At 46.0% G+C, this 20,337-nt stretch overlaps 1 protein-coding gene across 1 annotated transcript in view; it reads right to left on the reverse strand.

The window, feature by feature from the left end:
- Nucleotides 1-10,748: 10,748 nt before the first annotated feature.
- The window catches only part of TSHZ2 (teashirt zinc finger homeobox 2), a 389,161-nt gene continuing 379,572 nt past the window's right edge, over nucleotides 10,749-20,337 (reverse strand). The window contains exon 3 of the mRNA XM_040981292.1: nucleotides 10,749-11,117. The gene's annotated coding sequence lies outside the window, so the exon portion shown is untranslated. The remainder of the gene's footprint in view (nucleotides 11,118-20,337) is intronic.

Below are 20,337 nucleotides of genomic sequence, written 5' to 3' on the forward strand. Positions count from 1 at the left end.
CCCGGAAGAGGCTCCTGGCTTCGGATCGGCATAGTATCGACCCGTTGCGCTCACTTGGGGAGTGAATCATCAGACGGAAGATCTTCCTCTCTGTCTCTCCTCTCTGTATATCCGCCTTTCCAATAAAAAAAAATAATAAAAATAAATCTTAAAAAAAAAAAAAAAGAAAAAGTGACCTGTGCTCCGATATTTACAGCAATGCAATCTGCAGTGGCAAAGAGCTGGAGACCACCCGGTGCCCGTAGAAAGAGGAGTGGATGAAGAGACTGTGATGTATTTACGGAATACTACTCAGCCATTCAAAAGAATGAAATTCTACCATTTGCAACAAAATGGTCCCAATTAAAGACCATTGAGCTCAGTGCAATAAGCCAATCCCCAAAGGACAAATATCATACGATCTCTCCGATACAAGGCAACTTTCGTGCAAAACAAGATCGACAGATATGCACACACACGGTCGCCTAGAGGAGCTGTGTGATAGACTATCATATTGAGATGTGGAAGATACAGTGCAGTGTGCGACTCTACTTGCAAATCGAAGACAGACTCCCAATGAAACTTGGAATATATCTTGGCAATGGGGTGCTGGACTGTGCCATTGCCAATGCTTACGATGTCAGGATTCACTGAAACAGCAGAATGGTGGGCTATGCCAGTTTCTGAAGGACTATACTATTGTAATAACATGGGGGAAATCAGTGGGCAGAGAGGATTCACGAGCTGAGGGAGGGGAAATCCCGGAGCCTATGGAACTGTGTCATAAAATAAGTAAATAAATAAACATTTATTTATTTTTATTGGAAGGGCAGATTTACAGAAAGGAGAGACAGAGAGGGAGAGATTTTCTGTTAGTTCACTCCCCAGCTGACTACAATGCCTGGAGCTGAGCCGAAGCAAAGCCAGGAGCCAGGGGCCAGAAAGAGTCCCACGATTTTGGGCCATCTTCCACGCTTCCCCAGGCCACAAACAGGGAACGGGAAGGGAATTGGAGCAGCTGGGATATGAACTGCACCCATATTGGATGCAGGCACTTGGAGGTGGAGGATCAGCTAATTGAGCCATTGGGCCCTGTAACACTCCTGCCCATGAACTCCTAATACCAAACACATAGTGTGTCTGTGAGCTGTGGTTCCTGCAGACAACATAGACCATTCTATTAGCTGTGATGGTTCCTCTCATTTTCCTATAAGGAAGACCTCCGTGTTGAGCATGCCTATTTAGGACAACCGTGAAGAATTAAGAAAAGGGGGCTGGCACCGTGGCATGTAGATCAAGTCCCTACCTGCAGAACTGGGACCCCGTATGGGTGCCGGTGGTCCGTTTTCTATCCGAGTCCCAGGTAATGTGTCTAGGAAGGCAATGGAAGATGGCCCAAGTGCTTGGGCCCCTGTGCCCATGTGGGAGGCCCTGGGGGAGGCTCCTGGCTCCTGGCTTCAGATTTGTATGGCTCTGGCTGTTGTGGCTATTTGGGGAGTGAAACAGTGGTGGGTGGAAATCTCTGTGTCTCGTTCTCTCTCTGTAAATTTGTCTTTTAAAATAAAAATCATTATTTATTTTTTGTATTTTTTTGAAAGATTTATTTATTTTTATTGTAAAGTCAGATATACAGAGAGGAGAAGAGACAGAGAGGAAGATTTCCATCGGATGATTCACTTTCCAAGTGGCTGCAACTGCCGGAGCTGAGCTGATCCAAAGCCAGGAGCCAGGAGCCTCTCCCAGCTCTCTTATGCGATTGCAGAGTCCCAAGGCTCTGGGACATCCTTTTGCTTTCTCAGGTCACAAGCAAAGAGCTGGGTGATGGGAAGTGGAGCAGCTGGTTTAGGAACTGGTGCCTATATGGGATGCTGGTACTTGCAGGTAGAGGATTAGCCTGTGGAGCCACCACCCCCCTACTTGCACTGAAGGAAGAGGTAAGTTAAGGCCAATAATTCAGAATTTGTAAAGTTGAGAGTGATTTCCTTGGTGGCTATGAGTTCTCAACTTTTGTAGTTTTGTAATCTCATTCTTCCATTCATCTGAAATGTAATTTAATGGACAGTGTAGATATTTCTGATAAGTGTATCGCCCCAACAGCAGTTTGTTGAGTATTAACATACTTTCCGTCCGCAGCGAGAAAGCTCGCTTTCCTGATACACTGGATTTCTGTCTAAACATGGAGTGTGTTGCAGCCCATTGGTGTGGATCGCGTGGAGTTGTCCCCTCGCAGCCAGCGCAGCAGGTTAGCCAATGGCAGCTTTGTGGCGTGTCTTCACTGCTAACAGGAATGTGCCCGTGTCATCATTTCTTTGCTAATTTACCTACCAGTTGAAATTCCTCAATTCTGAAAAGGCAATTCCTGCAAATAATAATAATAATACCTCAACACAACTCTTGTGATTTTTTTTTTTAAAAGGTAGACTTATTTATTTGACAGGCAAAATTACACACAGAGAGAACGAGAGATAGAGAAAGAGAAGAGAGAGCTCTTTCGTCCACTGGTTCACTCCCCACATGGCTGCCAGAGCTGGTGAAGCTGAAATCAGGAGCCAGGAGTTTCATCTGGGTCTCCCACATGCGTAGAGGGACCCATGCACTCGGCCGTCCTCCCCTGATTTACGTGGAATGGGTCAGAAGTGGAACAGCCAGGACTCGAACACAGCCTGACTCCCCACCCTGGGCTCTTACCGACCACTACACCCATTCATCAGTGGAAACCACAGAGCTAGCACTTGGTAGGTGCTTCACAAACACTCAGTGACTGAAGACCAAGAGCTGTTTGCTCCGCACTGCTATTCCCAACATCCCTGCTTTGTCGCTCCCCATTCCGCTCCTGGCTTCATCTTTCCAGCCTGGCCTCTCGTATGTGATGGCCTAGACCTGGAGCCTTGGCAGTGCAGTGGGGTAAATGGTGGCACTGTGGCCATGGAGATTGAAAGAGAACATGGAAGCTGGGAGCTGCTGTGTGCAGCCCAGTGTGATCCACATTGCCGGTAGGGGAGGCGCGTGGGGGAACTGGGCATCAGGGCGCAATGGCTGTGAGGTGGAAGACCAGGCTATCACAGTCATGCCTGCCCCCTCCTGGCACCCTGGCTACCCCCGTCCTAGTAGGATGACTGCCTCTGGCATGAGCTGCCCAGCCACGAAGTGCACAAAGGCAGCCCTGTGACCAAGTAGTGATGGCGGCTGAGGGCAGGGCTGGACGGAGGTCAGCAGGTCAGGACCACATGGCGATCCCCAAAGCATTTCCTGCTTGGTCTCTTATCTTTTTTGGGGTGGAGGAGGGGCGGAATTTCTGCTTCCCTTCCTTAATGGTCCTCTCCTTTGCCTCGCTTCTGTCTTGCATCTTTAAGAAACACACCTAGGCAGAGGTCAATCCATCAAATGTCATTACAGATTTATTAAGCCTGATGTAGAAAGACAATTAACAGTAACATCTCCAGTAAGCATAAAAAGAGCACTTCTATTCAGTCTTGTGCTTTGAAAATCTAAATATATTTTTATCATATAAATAATTCTTTTCATGTTTTAAGTGCATCTGTGTTTTTTTTTTTTTTTCTCTCTCTCCTTTCATTTTCAGGTTTTCAGTTGGCCAAAGCGGAAGTCGGCGTTGACGGGAACGAGGCCGAGTGAGAAGCTAAGGATGCGAAGGCCTGTCTGTGCTCTGCTGGACCAGCGAGGCCAGCAAGGAGGCCCGCGAGCGGCGGCGTCCCCCGACGGTGGTGACTGAACACACCCAGGTCCTTGGGGTCGGCAGGTGCGTGTCCTGACGCAAGAGACTAAGGTTTCCCATGGCAACAGTCTATTTCCAATAGTTACTGAGTGGTGATAACAACAAAAAGACTTTTTTTTTTTTTTTTAAATCCACAAAGGAAAGTTATCATGGTTTAAAGATGTAACTAATATAATTAATAGAAACCTTTGGGATGGAAATGAGGGGCTCCATACGATCTCGCTGAGTGTGTTGTGATTTTTTTCACAATAGCTAAAAGAAGTAGCATTTATTATTTAGGACCTTAATTACAGTTCTCAAAGTGGAATGATTTTCCTTTTTTTTTTTTTTTTTCAAACCACCTCTTTAAATGTAAAAAATAATGGCTTTTGTGATATAATTTAAGGGTTTTCTTCATCTCCCCCATCAGAATTTATTTCTAGAGATAAAGTGATATTAAGAAAAACATCTCTCCTTCTGCACATAGTTTCGAAGCTGGGCTGTCACATGCAGGCTCAGAGCTGAGGCGCGCCCGGACAAGGTCAGGAGCTGATGTGGCCATGTCTTTTGACCTGATTTCTATGGAGATCAGCTTGTTTGTGACTAGGAGCGATGGCAGGGCGGACGGAGGCACCGAGGGGAGACTGAAGGAGCCCCTTTTGTGGAAACCCTGTTCTTTGTTCTATGCACACAGGCCATCCTTTCTGGCTGGTTGGTTGTCTTGGGCAGCGACAACGCAGCAAAGCCTTTGGCGACCACACAACAGTGACTGCGTTGCAAATTGGTAATATTCAGATGGTAGGGAGTAAAAGAAACTGTGGCCAGTCCAGGGAAGAATTTTCCAGATCCCAGCTCCATGGGCATGGATGCGGTTCTGTGATGGATCTGTTTGGCCACAGGGTGGTATAATCTTCCCAGCGGAAAATATATTTTTTTTTCTCATTGCAAGGACAATTTATAATCATCAAAAACAAGTGAAACATGGTTTTGATTAAAACAGCCTGTTGGCTCAATAATCTCTGTAATTTTAAAAACATCCTTAATGCAGAAGAGCACGTGGATGTCAGGAATGGCCTGGGGCCCCATTACAACAGCAACCGAATAAATAAGCAGAAGAATCGTGAGGTCATAAAAACAAAATTAAGCTAATGTTTCAAATTTTGACAATTATGAATTCTTCGGCTAAGAAGACATTAAAAAAATACTCAGGCACTATTAGATCAAATACAAAGAGGATCATTCTACATGGATGGATGTGCAGTGTTCCCGGGGGAAGCATGCCTCGAAAGAAAAAGTCTGGGTCAGGATGGCAGTTCCTCCCTGGATCCAGTAATGGGACCGGCAGAACTCATGCAGACAGACAAACTTGGTTTTTAGAGTTTCTTTGTAAACTCAGTTCTAAATTCTCTCATATGCTATCGAAAGAGAATGATCAGGAAAAAAATTACAAGCATATTTTTTTTTTCTATACAAAAGAATCCTCATTGTGGACTAGTTTGAAACAAGCAAATATAACAAATCTGTGTTCATACATGGCGATATAGTTAGTATATACACATATGTACAGTATAAAAATGCTCAGAAGGCCTACGTCCCAGCCGCCAAGCTGCACTGTACACGAGGGAAACAGCCTGGGTTTTCCTCCTGGTACTCAGGCAGGAGTATTCTATGTACAGCATGCAGGCAATAGAAAATTAGTGGCTCGCACAGAACATTCTATAGATACGGTAGCGGTCATTTTTCGTTGAAAATGACTGGTCTGCTCTCCTAATATAAAAATGTGTTTGCCTTTCTTCGCTGGCACATCAACAATTTCTTCAGAACAAGGATGAATGTTAATTCTCGCAGCTCGCTCTGACCCATTCCCCCCGCCGCTGCCCTTCCTAAGTGAAATGACAAGAATGCAAAATCCACGAGGGGCAAATATAAAACAAACAGATTTGATGCCAGATTTTCTAAGACGTTACAAGAACTCTGCGTTGCAAGCACTGGTTGATTGTTAAAAAGACTGAGTGCAATCAGCTAGTCTTGAGTTGAAAGAAGTTCACGCTGACAGTGCCTGCCTCTTTAGAAACAAAACTGGAAAGGACTGGAAAGGACTAGAAAGGACTAGAAAGGACTAGAAAGTTACTCTCAGAGACCAAGAGGGACATTGTAACTCGAGATAGTTGACATGTAAGAACACTGAGCCAAATGAGAGTTGTTTTTGTGTGTTAGCTTTTGTGACTCAAGTTGCACATTCTAGCATCTGCTATAAAATCCAAATATTCTATCGTAAAACTGCAATACTTCTGTAGTCCTCATCTCAATGTAGAGCTGGCAGCTTTTCACTTCTCTAAAGACTGGTTGAATTTTGTGTACTTAAAAAAAAAAAAACACGCACATGAATAATTCCTGATGTTACATGAGTCATTTAGAAAGTGAAAATATTACTGCCCGGTCTTCAGAGTTGAGACATAATCGGGTGATTGTTCAGGTTCTGTAAATATTAGCCATCGCCTGGGGACTGACATCCAAATGGAGGTTTCGGGCTCAAGATAACCAGAGAGCACACTGGAATTTATTTTCTGAAGGGGTGGAGAGGAGTGGTTGGAATCGCTTTCAGTACTATGCTTTCTTCTTTTCAACTTCTTGGGGTCCTCACCAAAGAGCTGTTGCTTGTTCTTCCCAACACTGTTTTAAGGGAATAAACAAGATGCAGAGGGATGCACTGAATTTGTCTTTTGTCAGTAGGCTGTGTGGTAAAAGGCCTCCATGATAACCGTATGCTGCTGAGACCCTTTCTAGGCCAAAGGGGATCGCATCAGGGTGTCATTCCTCAGAAGGGTCACTTGACTTGGAATATATTTTTCCAAAGGAAATGGACAGAGTCCTGTTGCAGAAATAGCATTCCACCTGGTACTAACATTTTAAAACAGGCCTATTCTAATCCATAAAACATTTCTAGTTTTCCCTGAAGCTTTGGGCTGCCTTGTGCGTGAGTAATTTTTGGAGAAACACCCACGCCCGTTAGCCCATTGTTGGAAACTGTTGGAGGAGGCTGCGCTGGAGCCTGGAAGTGGTCTCCCTGTGTGTGCCTTCGAATCTGCCGCTGAAAGCCAGAGGAGATAAGTGGTTTTTGCTTTGCAAGATAAAACTCCCCTGTAGAAATTCTGAAGATGAGTCACAAGGATCAAAATGTTTAATACTTCCCCACAATGGAAACAGGTCTCTATTTGGGGGAGATGGAAATTTCTCTCACTTTCTTCAGCTCAATCTTTGCCTAAAAGTTCTTCATAGATATTTTGAGAAAGTGCCACACAGAGGAAGGGAGAAAATGAAATTAGCATTTTAACATCTCACAGGGGGAAAATAAGCCAGAAATTTCATTTTGATTTTTTTTCCAGCTTAATGCATGTTCTAAATACACTGCTTTCTTTGCGCCTTAGAACTATGTGTGTGTGTGTGCACGCGTGTTAAAGCCATCAGTTGGTAATATTTTAGGGTGCATTTACACATTACTATTCTTTTTGGAGAGAAGAGAGGAAAATGTGAAAGCGATATTTTTTTCATTTTTCCCCTTCACTATAACATCTAACAAGCTTAGAAAATGAAACTTGATGGCAAAGAAAAGGTTTGAGCAGAGTCAAGTGACCTAGGAAGCGGCAGAGGAAAAAGCAGCGGAAAGCAAAGCCCTTGGAAGGCCTGTGGTCCTCGCTGCCCACGGTCACTGGGACGTAGCAATGTAGGTTATGTGGGTGTATATGTCCAACATGAACACATGAACACACACTCGCTTCCTACTTAACCAGAGTTACGTAAATGTCATTACATTGGTTTGCTTCCTGCATGTCAGCCAAGTTCAGCGACTTTTGCCTATGACATTAATATGCAAGATTTAAACAACCGGGTAGGTACATCTCGGGGGGTGAGTTTGGAGAAATCTATTTGTGGCCTGCAAGACATTCTATGGAGAGAGTCTGGGCTATCCAATTTATTCTATGAGTATTTTCAGTTTTTAGGTCTTGACCTATTTTTTTTTTAAGCTATTTGCTGTAGGCTTTTCAGAAGAAAAATTTCCTATTCTTGAAATGCTATGATTTTGACCCTGTGTGAACTCTGCCCCTTCTGCTCACCCCCCACCCCTTCTCAGGTGTCTGGAGGTCAGCTACACCTAGGACCTGTTGTCAACAACAGGAGATGGGGGGATGCATGGCTGCTCGGCCTTCTGGTTAGATCAGGCGCAGGAGGTGGGATGCTGTGTGGAGTGTCCACTGCTGAAGCCTGGCGTGCCTAGAGCCGTGTTGCCCACATAACAGGTGCTTGGTAATTTTTGTGAATGAACTTGCTGAGTAAATAGCCTTTTCTGTGGTACCCTGCGCTGCCAGTGCTCCGTGATACACCGTACACCTGGTAGATTTGCTGGACTACAAAATGGGGTCAGATACATAAAATATTTGTATGTATGTATTTTTAATGGTCATTTCAATTTGCAGTGGGGTGGTGGCTGCAGGCTGGAGGGCGAGGTTGGGGAGGGAAAGGCATGCTTTCTCTGTCGCACAGATACCCCAGGGGTGGCAGTGGACCCAGGCTTCAGGGCAATTTGCATGTATTTGCATATCATTTTCCTTGTTGCTTCTAACGCTCTGGAGAAAGGAAGGGCATGATGTGAAAGTGGGCAAAAACATTCTCCTGAGTTCACATTAGTTTTTCCCTCCAGAAAGAAGTTTTTAGAAGTCTGCCATGGCGTTCCAAATCTGGGCAGGCCTGGTGCCTAGGAACATTCTGAGAGCTGCACGGATCTCAGGGTAAGCCCAGACCTTGTTTCCTAAGATCAGACGCTCCCCCTCGGCAGCGAAGCTCTCGGCTGCCAAGCGTCAGTCCATGAGTTTCCCCCAATTTATCAGCATGTTTGTCTCTCGCCTCCCTCCCGCCCTACTGTAGAGGCTGCATTAATAAAGCCATCTAGGTTGTATATCCAGACGGTTTATTTATTTTTCTTTCTTAGGAGGGAGAGCGTTTCCACGGAGGCATTGAAAACTCTATTCTTTGCCTCTCCCCCTAACGGGGAGCAAGAGCTCAGGAGCTTGTTTTTGGAGAGCTGTGGCAGGACCTGACTTATGTAACTTGGTCTAACAACCCTAGGTTGGAGCAGGCCATTTTTAACAGCTTCATGAACCCCAATGCTAATGCCTTGCTTTTCCTGTAATAGAATCTTGTTGTTGAAGGACGGTGCCGAGTAGGGCCCACCCTTCCATCTTAACCTACCCGGAGACTGCTCCTTTCCAGTTGAGCTCCATTCATTTCTGGTTGAATAGGTTAAGCAAAGACAGACCTCGCTGTTCTCAATTCACTTTATGATCCTCCCATCATAAAAAGTAATATCAGCACCTTGCTTTTCATGTCAGAACTACATTTGAGCCGCTGTTCCCTATGCCCATGAGTAAATCCCATAAAAGCTGCCCGGTTGTACTGTTGCTATTTTTCCTTGTGGGTGATTGATGGATGGATGGGTGCTGACACCTCAATGAAGCTATTTCGACTGCCATCTCAATCCGATGATGTGAGGGGTATATTTTCTGTCCATGCCTCATTACTTCAGAATGACATTCCTGGAACTTCATTTACTTTTTCCCTCCTTCCCCGAAGCGCCATATTTCTTCCCATCTAGGTTATGCATGCCATAAAAAAAGCAATTTGCTATTATATGTGGCATAAGGGCAACACTTTCCCTAGGAGGTAAATAAGAAGTTCTTCTCCTTTTTTTTTTAATCCCAATGTTGAATTTAGGGATCATGTCAAAATTTCCAAAACCATTCCAAAGGCAGACTCTATGAGAAAAGATCATGGTTTGGTTTCATTTTCTCATTACTGAGGGTTTTTTTTTTTTTTTTTTTTTTAGGGGGGCGGATCATCTTTATAATTGAAACAACACAAACTACTTCCTTTGTTTCAAAAATCATCTAGATTGTAGGTCATGCCTACAATAGTTCAAGATTTTCACCTAGAGCGGAGCAGATGTTGCAACACAGTGCAGGCTTACGTGTCCTTCGAGAATAAGCCAATCCACTGTTTCAGTGGAATCATGGATTTGTCTATTACAGGTTGTTTTGAGTTATGTAGGAATTGTTTAACTATAGTATACACACCTACCCCTGCTCTTCCAAACTGTGCGCTAGGCATGCAAGACTTTTAATATCAGAACATGCTCTCAGCTTTTTCCAAGTTGACTTAGGGCCTGATTTTAATCTGTGTAATACAGTATTCCCGTTAATAATAACGTATAATTAAGACATCCGTTAAAAATCCATAACGTTAATTTAATGGAGAAAATCTAATACAGTTCTATTGGAATTTTTACGTTAAATTAACTTTAACGGGCTTTTAATGGATGTCTTAATTAGATCTCATTATTAACGGGAATATTCCACAAATTAAAATTGGGCCCTTAAAGTTTTAATGAAAAAAGTTGCGGGAACACATTTAACATGGACACCCTGTTTCAGGCGTTCTGTTGCTTCCAAAGGAAGCCAGCTGCATTTGAGAGCTGTCAACAGCAGGTCCTGCGGCGTGGGCACAGCCGCGGGCACAGCTGTGGGGTGGGCCTCCTGGCCTGCCCATCACCCCTGCTGGCTCCCCCGGACCAGATCTCCTGTGGCAGTGGGCATGCTTACAATGGTTAAAAAGAAAAAAAAAAGCCAAACTCATCGAAAAGATAATGATGAAGCCGTAGATGCCTTCCGCCTGCATAGAAAAAGTCTTTGGCAGCAACATGGTTAAGCCTAACTGTCTGAACAACTTTCACAGAAGATGAACGCGATTCGGAGTGTTTCTTGGCTCAAACTCTGGTTTAACTGAATAATTCTTCTTTGCGGTGATGAATCGCTCCCCAGTGCAGGGGCAGGACTGGGCAATCCAGGTGCAACCGTAATTGTTACACTGAACAGAAACATTTCCTTTAGACAAACGTTCCCAGGGGGGTTATAAATAGGAAATGGACATTACCATGAAAAGCAAGCTTCCAAATGTCTACACCGAGGGCAGCCTACTTGGAGATTACACTGCGAACGCGGAGTCTCCCCTCCCTTGCCTGTTAGAGGCTGACGGAGTAAGTCCATCAGCGTCCTCCATCACTCTTTCTCTTCAGTGGCACTTTGTTTTCTCGGGACAGCGAGAAGAGGACCGTGGAGACGAGACAGGCCCATTGCAGTTTATCAATGAAAATCTAATATCGTCCATAAGCAGAGAAGTGGAAATCAATAATTCATTACCAAATTGTTAGTGAGGATGAAGAGAAATGGCTGGGGTGACTTTTTTTTTGGCAGCCTTCTCAGAGCGGGGTGTCAAGAGGCGTTCGGCGAGTTCAGTGTCAGGGCGTGTGATGCAATGAAGAAGGCCTTCGCACGAGGCGGGTCCAGGCTGGGAGGTGGAGGCTAAGGCATTTGTCCTGCAACGGGAATCAGAACAAGAAGAAAAGATGCGTTATTTTCCGAGGTGCAGCCCGCGTGGCCGTTTCCCCAGGGCGGCCGGATTGCCAGCCTGCACTTCTTCGGTACTGACGTTCTGAGCACGGTCAACCTAGTCCCGGCTGGAAAGCACCCGGATGAAAGGCTCTGCAAAGGGGGAGCCGAATTCGAACCTGGGAGTTGGGGAGGAACTCATATTTGAAGCCTGAAAAACGATAAAACATTCACATATGGCGCAGGTGTTTGCAGACCCGAGTTCAGAGGCACAGTTCACGACAGGCGGAGACGGAGGCAGTGCCCGCACCCCTTGCTGGGGAAGGTGGTCCCGAGCCCACCGCACAGAGGCAGCCCCAGAAGGGGAGGCAGTGCTAACACACGCACCATATGGACCAGCCTGCAGGTTGCCATGCAGGGTGAAAAAGAAGACAATTGTCCTTACAGATTCCTTTTTATGAGAAAGATTTACAGAGAGAAGGAGAGACAGATAACCCACTGGTTCACTCCACAAGTGTCTGAAATGGCTGGAGCTGAGCTGATCCAGAGCCAGGAGCCTCTTCCAGGTCTCCCACGCCGGTGCAGGGTTCCAAGGCTTTGGGCCGTCCTCGACTGCTCTCCCAGGCCACAAGCAGGGAGCTGGGTGAGAAGTGGAGCGGCCAGGACATGGAACTGGCTCCCATATGCGACCCTGGCACTTGGAAGATGAGAATTCAGCTAACTGAGCCGTAGTGCAGACTCACAGGAGCAGAGAAAGCAATGGTGGCTGCCAAGGGCGAGGAGATACAGAGGTAAACCATGGATCTTCCCTCGCTCACTCCTCCTCCTCCTGCCTGCCCTTCCCTTTTCTTCCCTCTCTCCTCCACTTCCTCCTCTCCCTTCTCCATCCGTTCCCTCCCTTTTTCTTCCCTCTTCTGTCCTTCCCTCCGCCACACAGTGTGAGTTTTAAACAAGATGATTGGCATTCACTGTTAGCTATTGTCTACAAATATAACCAACTGGATTGTATACTCAAAAGTACTTAAAATGGAATTGTCTGTTTTACCATAATTAAAAAGGGGAAAATACTGTGTATGTTTTTTTTTTTTTCCCCTCAATCATAGAACATTTGAAAAAAAAAAATCCACCTGTGGCCCAGCATCCAGAGGGCCCCATTCCCTCGGTGCGTTTCCGGTGGGTCTTCTCTCTTCCCACGCTGTTGTGAGCAGAGGTGCTGCTGCAGGATGCTCCTGTGTGAACCCGTTCCAGGGACGCAGCTCTGCAGAGGGTTCCTGAGTTCCAGCGCACCAATGCTCACACTTTACTGAACCACTCTCGGCTTCCTAAATCATCCTGATAATGCTGCTCGTGTAATTTCCTTGCAATTTTACTCAATCACATATACTGCTTGCCGTCTCTGTGCCTAAAGCTTCTCTCGCCATGTTGGGCTGTTTCCACGGACCTCAATTCCAAGTGTGGGATTCCTGAGTCAGAACACGTGAATGCCGTGTGGCGGGGAAGTGCCACTCCAGGCGATCCACTGAACCTCCGTCTCCCATCGCCAAATTTTTTTTTAACTGTTTGGATTACTGTGTGGAAATCATACAATTTCCATTAACCCCATCTGAGCGGAGTCCTTTGTTAATATTCTGTTGTTTAATACTAGTGCTCATTCAAATGAGAAAGCACCTTAGATCTAAAGACCATTTCCTTTGGCAAAGGAAAGCTTTCTGGTTTCCAGCAGAATAGAAACGTTGACAATGAGACTGCACGTGACAGGTGTGCAGCACTTGTGTACAAAATAGCGTAACAGACGTTTTAAATGATTTACTGGTAAGAAAGAGCATGTAATAACAATATCAGCAACCAGTTACTGCGTACTGATCAAAATCCAGGCACTTTATACACATTACTGACAACTCTTCAAACGTTTTCTCTCTCTTTTTAAATAGAAGATCTCAACGAGGTCAGCAATTGGTCCATTGTAACATAGCTGATACAAAATAGGACTGGCATAGTGTGGCACAGTGAGGTAAGCTGATGCTCGCAAGGCCGGTAGTCTTGGCGTGTGGCTTGGAGTCCTGGCTGCCATGCCTCCCATCCAGCGCTCTGCTGATGCACATCGGAAAGTGCAAACGATGGTCTGAGCTCCTGGTCCCACAAGGGAGACCCAGATAGAGAGCGGGGTTCCTGTGTTCTGGCTGATCCACTCCCACCCAATGAAATATGGAGAAATCTTTCTCTGTCTCTCCCACTCTCCGTCACTCCTCTTTTCAAATAAACAAACTCTTTAAAATGATAAGTAAAAAGTAGAGTAGGGAAGCAGCTTTTTTTTTAAAAGCAATTATTTATTTTTATTGGAAAGTGAAATTTAGACAGAGAGAAAGATCTTCCGTACCAAGTAGTTGCAATGCCTGGAGCTAAGCTGACCCAAGGCCAGGAGCCAGGGAATTTTTCCGGGTCTCCCATGTGGGTGCAGAACTCCAAGGTTTTGGGTCATTCTGGAATGTATTCCCAGGCCACAGACAGGGAGCTAGATGGAAGGTGGGGCCCATATGGGATCCCGGTGCATGCAAGGTGAAGGCTTTAGCCATTAGGCGACTGCGCCGGACCTGTTTTGTTTTGTTTTTGCCTGTTTGTTTTCTTTAGCTTAGTGGTTAGGATGTGATGGGGACCCATTACATCTAATCAAACACACAGCCGGTCTTTTTCCTCCCTACAAAACATCAGGGATATATCGGACTGTGACCTTCCGGAAAACAGCCCTGTGGTCTTCTCGTACAAAGACGAAGGAAGTTGTCCAGTCCCAGTGGTCTCTGCCCTGATTTCAGAATTGACTTTCTGGGGTCCAGGTGTGAAAGGCTCCTGTGGCCCTGAGGATGACGGCGCCCGTGTGTCTATGCCGTGCTGGCCACATGAACCCGTGTCTGCCCTCATGTCAGTGTCATGAAGCTGTAGTGCACAAAGTCAGGATGGCAACATGTTCCAGCCTATAAGACAAGCGGGGAGGGGCAGCTGTGGAGGTGGCCATCCTCGTGGCCTCCGGAGTCCTGGCTTCTGAAACGCCTTGTACGGTGGCCGTGCTGCCTGAAAGAGTTAAACACCAACAGCATTAATGATTTAGATGCCTTTCCCCAGGAGTATCTCAGTACAGTTGGTTTTAAATTCCAAGTGGGAGTGTTTTCTATTAAAGCCTGGCTGTGAGGCTGTTTGTGGTTGTGGAGTTTCCCTAGGTCCCACCGAGGCTGACGGAGGAGCTGGGTTCTTGGGGAGGTCAGTGGTCCTGTGACGGGAGCAGAATGCAAGCAGAGAGCTGAGATACTGAGCCACGGTGCTGCAGTCTGCTCCTGCTGGCTGTTCATTCCTCCTTGACTTTCTTTTTTTTAAAAAAGATGTGTTTATTTTAACAATACAGCAACAGAGGGGACAAGGAGAAAGTGGAAGAGAGAGAGCCTCTGTTTTCTGGTTCACACCCCAAATGCTGTGATCAAGACTAGGTCTGGTGGATCTAGGAGCCAGGAAATCCATCTGGGTCCCCTACATGGATGGCAGGGGCCATCAGTCATTGCTATCCCAGGAAGCTGGATCAGAAGCATGACAGCCAGGACTTAAACTAGCACTCTCACGCGGGATGCTGGCAGGGCAAGTGTTTCTTACCATGCTGTGCCACACTGATGGTCCCTACCGCAGTCTTTTTTTTTTTTGTAAAATTTTGTTTATTTTTATTGGAAAGTCAGATTTACAGAGAGGAGAAGAGACAGACAGGAAGATCTTCCATCCATTTTATTGGTCCACTCCCAGAGCGGCTTCCACAGCCAGAGCTGAGCCAAACCCAAGCCAGGAGCGGATCTGAAGCCAGGAGCCAAGAGTTTCTTCCCAGTCTCCCATGTGGGTGCAGGGTCCCAAGGCTTTGAGCCATCCTCTGCTGCTTTCCCAGGCCACAGGCAGGGATCTGAATGAGAAGTGGAGCAGTTGGGACGTGAACCAGCGTTCATGTGGGATCCCAGCACTTGAAGTGGGGAGGATTAGCCAGTTGAACCATTGTGCTGCCCCCTACAACCCTCCCTGGCGCCCTCCCCAACTCTCATCTTAAAAGGAGGATCTTTTTCGGGCCCGGCGCGGTGGCGCAAGTGGTTAAGTCCTTGCCTTGCACGCCCGGGATCCCATATGGGCGCCGGTTCTAATCCCGGCAGCCCGGCTTCCCTTCCAGCTCCCTGCCTGTGGCCTGGGAAAGCAGTCGAGGACAGCCCAAGGCTTTGGGACCCTGCACCCGCGTGAGAGACCCAGAAGAGGCTCCTGGCTTCGGATCGGCATAGTATCGACCCGTTGCGGCTCACTTGGGGAGTGAATCATCGGATGGAAGATCTTCCTCTCTGTATCTCCTCTCTGTATATCCGCCTTTCCAATAAAAAATAATAAAAATAAATCTTTAAAAAAAAAAAAAAAAAAAAAGGAGGATCTTTTTTCTAGATCTAAGGGTGAGACTCCAGCAGACATCAAAGTTGAAAATGAAGGGAGGGGAAATAGAGAGTGGGTGTGATTAGTTCTCACAGCTCAGAATGAGGGGCACCGTGCGTTCCAGGGGACAGGAAGCAGATCCCACGAGCAGCCTCTTGGTTGGTAGCTGAGGCCAAGCATGGCTACTCCATGCGAGTTGCTCATAGTATGTGGGGCGACTACTGCAAAAATACAACAGGAATCAATAAAAGTTCTAATTACAGATCGAATCAGTCATCAGCAGCGTGCGTAGGGTTTGGCAAGATTTGTAAGTAGAGCCAGACAAGGGTTATAATTATTTGTGTATTAATTATAGAGCCACTAACAGGTACCAGGTCCTCATGTTCCCTTTAGTCCTGTCTGTCCCTCTTCCATCTCTGCTGCATTGTTGGGCTTCATGGCCAGCCACAGGGTGGTCGGGGTGTCTCTAGGGTTGGGGCATCCCTGGTATTTGACGGATCATGGATGGTATTATCTGCCATTCTGCAGCATGTTCTGAAATATATTGGATAAATATTAATACCCCAAAGATAAAGAGGTTGAGATCGAGGGAGTTAAAATAATTTCTTCCCATGATGCTTAAGTGATGGGGTCAGAGAAACTGACTCCTGATCTAGAGCTTTGCAAAACTGGTTGAAACTTAAAGCACATTTGCTGAAAAAACATAAAATATTAACATCAAAAACTCCTATGACAATGAGGCATAGTAGGAATGGAGACATGGGAATTTTAACAGTGCAATCTTGGGAGAAACCTCAAGTTAATATTTTGCAAATCAATTTACAACTTGAAAATTCAAATTGCCTACCTATGCTGCTGAATGTTCTCATTGGGGCTTCATTTAGTTTTTCCTAAGAGAAATCTTTGTGTGAAGAAACTCTTTGGTGGAGAAATTTCAGTTCTGAAAACGAGCCACACAGTTGCCTACACATAGCGAGGGCTTTGATGTCAGACACGGCTTCACGTGAGGAGGTGGGCAATTTTAAAAAATCTTATCTATTTATCCCTTTTCTTCTTTCCTCTCTTCCATGTAGTTTGCCCACTGAAAGTGGAGGTGCGGACTAATTGGACTAATTGCTCTTGGACATGGAGGCCACCAGAAACACCAGACAAAACAAAATGACCAAGTTTCAGAAATCCACTGGGATTCTTTTTCTTCTATCAAACCTCCAAGAAGTTGAGTCAGTGAAAAAGAAAATCAGTTTATCATGAACATTTGGGTTGTAATTGTTCATTTTATTGTTTTAGACTGCTAAATTTTTAAAATTATTTATTTGAGAGAGAGGGAGGCAGACAGACAGGGAGAGAAGTGCTCACCGACTAGCTCATGTCCCAAGTGCCCGCGATGGTCTACGGCCATACCACCCTGAATGCACCCGATCTCATCAGATGCCAAGTGCCCGCGATGGTCTACAGCCATACCACCCTGAATGCACCCAATCTCGTCAGATGCCAAGTGCCCGTTATGGTGAGGTTCAGCCTGGCAGAGCTGGTGGCCGGCTGTTCAACCTAGGTCTCTCACCTGGTTGGCAGGAGTCCAGCTCCTGCTGCCATCCCTGCTGCCTCCAGGACTGCACAGAACAGCAGCAGAGCCCGGACTTGAGCCAGGCATCTGAGGAGATGTGTGTGTCCCAGCCAGCAGCCTGGCTGCTATGACAAACGCCTGCCCCTCAGAGCCTTCGCTTTTGGCCTCTGTACTAGTTGCTCCCAAGGCAAGTCAGATCCGGACAAAGGAGCCCTTAGCTCTTGCTGCAGTGGACGCTGTATCAGCCTTGAAGAACAAGAGGGCGGGACTGTTACTGATCTTGGTGGCCTTTGCCTTGCAGCACCTAAATACGGATGGCTGCAGGTCATAGCAGACACACTGGAAAAATCTCAACTTTTGAACTTCCTCTTTTAAAGCATGACTTGTAATAAATCAGCCGTGTGTCTCAAATGCATGATAGATGCGTCATGACACAAACCGGGCGAGCACGAGCCTGTGGCTTTATCACCCAGGGGAGTTTTCCCGTCAGTGCTAGGCCCGTGCGGTGTAGGTGGAGCTCCACCTGTGTGTCTAGCAAAGTGGGCAAATTGGAAAGATTAAACAAAAAGCTCCTTTCTGTGTATCTTTGGGGTAAACCTTGAAGCGGCTCAAGATCCCTCCGTTGCCATGTGCAAAAACAGGTGACACCGTGGAGCACCCACCAGGACTGTCGGCCAGGAGGACAAGGGGCTGCCTGAGAGTGGCGCAGACGCTGTCGTTCGGGTCCCCACTTGTGTGTCAGCTTAGAAGATTTCAAGGGCAGTAGCAAACCTGTCTTCAAACACAGGCTTCAACGGCAGGCTACCCGAGGAAGCAGAAATGAAAGGATGGCAGGGGAGTTTGCTCTATGAAAACCTCTTGACAACTAATGGTGGGATTATGGAGTCTTAACTGCTGAATGGTTATCCCTAATTATAATCAAAGGCATGTCAATCTAAATAAAAATGATAAGACGGAGAGGCAGACTCCCCCCACCCCCCGAATACCCTCACCAGCTTTGTTAACAGGAGTGTCTCTCAGTATGACGCATTGACAAAGCTTGGATTGAACAATTATCAAAAAGAGATGGAGCCCAGGGTTAAGTGAAACATACCTTTTTTTTTTTCCCATAGGAAGGAATGGTTTTCATTTATTTTTATAGGAAGAGATTCTTTCAGTTTTAGATATTTAGTTCTATCATGGGGCCCTTCTATTGTCTTTATTGGGCTCCAATGTATTATAAAAGTTGGGCAAGAAATTTCTACCAGACGTGAAGCGTTAGCAAAGGCTTTGGCTTGTCTGAAATCCAGGTGGACCTTGTCTCTGTGGAAAAGGTCAGGTTTGGGATGGAGCATGCTCGCCTTTTTGCTTTTGCTGGGAGGAAGCTCAGAGTCAGACTGGTGTCCAGTCACAGTGACTGGGGAGCCTACTAAAGCTGCAGCCCGGAGCCATGCACTTCTCTCCACGTCCCCTCTTCCTTTCCTCTTAAGTAGATTTGTGAATCTCTGAGGGGTGGCTGCTGGGTGCAGCGGCCGAGATGCACCTAGGACAGGTTCATGCCGCAGCAGAGTCCCTGGTCTGTGACTCAGACACCTGCTTCCCATCCAGCTTTCTGCTAATGCAAACCCTGGGAGGGTAACAGGGTGCTCCAAAGACTGGATGGCCATCAGCCTGCTGGCTTCCACCTGGCCCAACCCGAGTTAAAATGGGCATTTGGGACCAGCAGATGGAAGATCTCTGTCTTTCAAATAAAAATGAATTAGCAAGTCAGATTTTAAGAAAGGTAAGAAATATTTTCATCTGCCTTCGTATAGCTGTGTGTATTGTAGGAACTGACTTGCCTCTTCTGAACTTAAACTTCTCTATGTGCTAAGTTGGGAGATAATAGGACCTTCCACTGCTGCCTGGTATACAACAAGTGCCGCACAAAGTGTGAGTTTATGTAGTGATCTTCATTTCTTTTATAACTTTTCTGCATTGCATGCAGTACAGCACCTCAAAATGTTGTGGAATGAGACATAGAATAAATTAAAAATACCTACTGTATATAAAATTCTGCTTATGTGCTAGAAATGAGTAGTCACTGGGTTATAGGAAATGAATTATGCTTTCCTTCTGGAAATTTGAAAATCGAAGTAGCAGGAGGCTCTTTAGTTCTTGCATTAACAAGTGTTGAAAAGAAATCACTTGTCAGTTCAGAGGTTATGCTCAGAAAGTTTTTCCTATTGCAAGAAAAAGGATAAAATAGCATTTCAAAACACTTGACGTAGATGCTAAGAAGAAAGCAAAAAAAAAAAAAATTAATGATACCTACCACTGTATTAAATGCTCATTATAAGTGCTGCACTTTCTAATACTAGCTGACAATTGAGCTCATTGTCCCTGATGAGAAATCAGGTGGCTGGACTGGTCAGGAGCTTCAATCAAGGTCAAGCAGGTGGAGAGCCGGCCTCTGGGTTTAGCTTTGTCTGACTTCAAGGCCTGTTGTCTCGCGAGTATTTATTGCTGTCCATGGAACTCGCTAGCGTCTTGTGCAGGCGCGTTGCTCAGTAAAGCTATCTCGTGAAAAATGATAAGGATTGAGACGCTGTCCAGCGCTTGTCACCCTTCGTGGAGATAAATTGGAAAGGTGGCGAAGATCTGACAATGGAAAGGGAAAATGTCCCTGGTGGCTTCAGTGTTAATTATAATTTCATGTTCAGCAATTACACACGTGCTGGTCTCGTAGATGGCTGCTTCTTGGTCCCTGGCTGTGGAAGGTGGGAAGAAAGCAACCTCCCTGTACCCATTTTTATTGAGCTGCATTTGTACACTCCAAAAAAGCCCTTAAATTGTTTGAAAGAGGCCTACATGCTGGCAAACACTCCCATAAACAACCCGGACAGCTTAAAGTCCACCCCGCCACCGCCATGATTCACAGCGGAACCCATCCTCTCTAAGTGCGCGCACAGCCCAGCGTTATTTATTGTGTCTAACTTACAACCAACGAGATTCACTGCATGGACATGGCGAGGGGACTTGACTGCTGCCGGAGATGTGAGCGGCTGCCATTTAGGAACAAGTATGGAAAATAAATAGGGCAGATTTTTTTTTTTTAGACACCATGATTATGTGTCTAAACCCACGGTGGCACTATCTGTGGTCGTGTCTACACTGCAAAAGTGGGTTGGTGGTGGTGGATTGGAACGCAGAGTCAGATAATTCAGGCTGAACCACTGGCTTTCTAG

This window comes from Ochotona curzoniae, unplaced genomic scaffold, assembly GCF_017591425.1.
Source record: "Ochotona curzoniae isolate NIBS_2020 unplaced genomic scaffold, NIBS_Ocur_1.0 contig_3520, whole genome shotgun sequence".
Taxonomy (NCBI): domain Eukaryota; kingdom Metazoa; phylum Chordata; class Mammalia; order Lagomorpha; family Ochotonidae; genus Ochotona; species Ochotona curzoniae.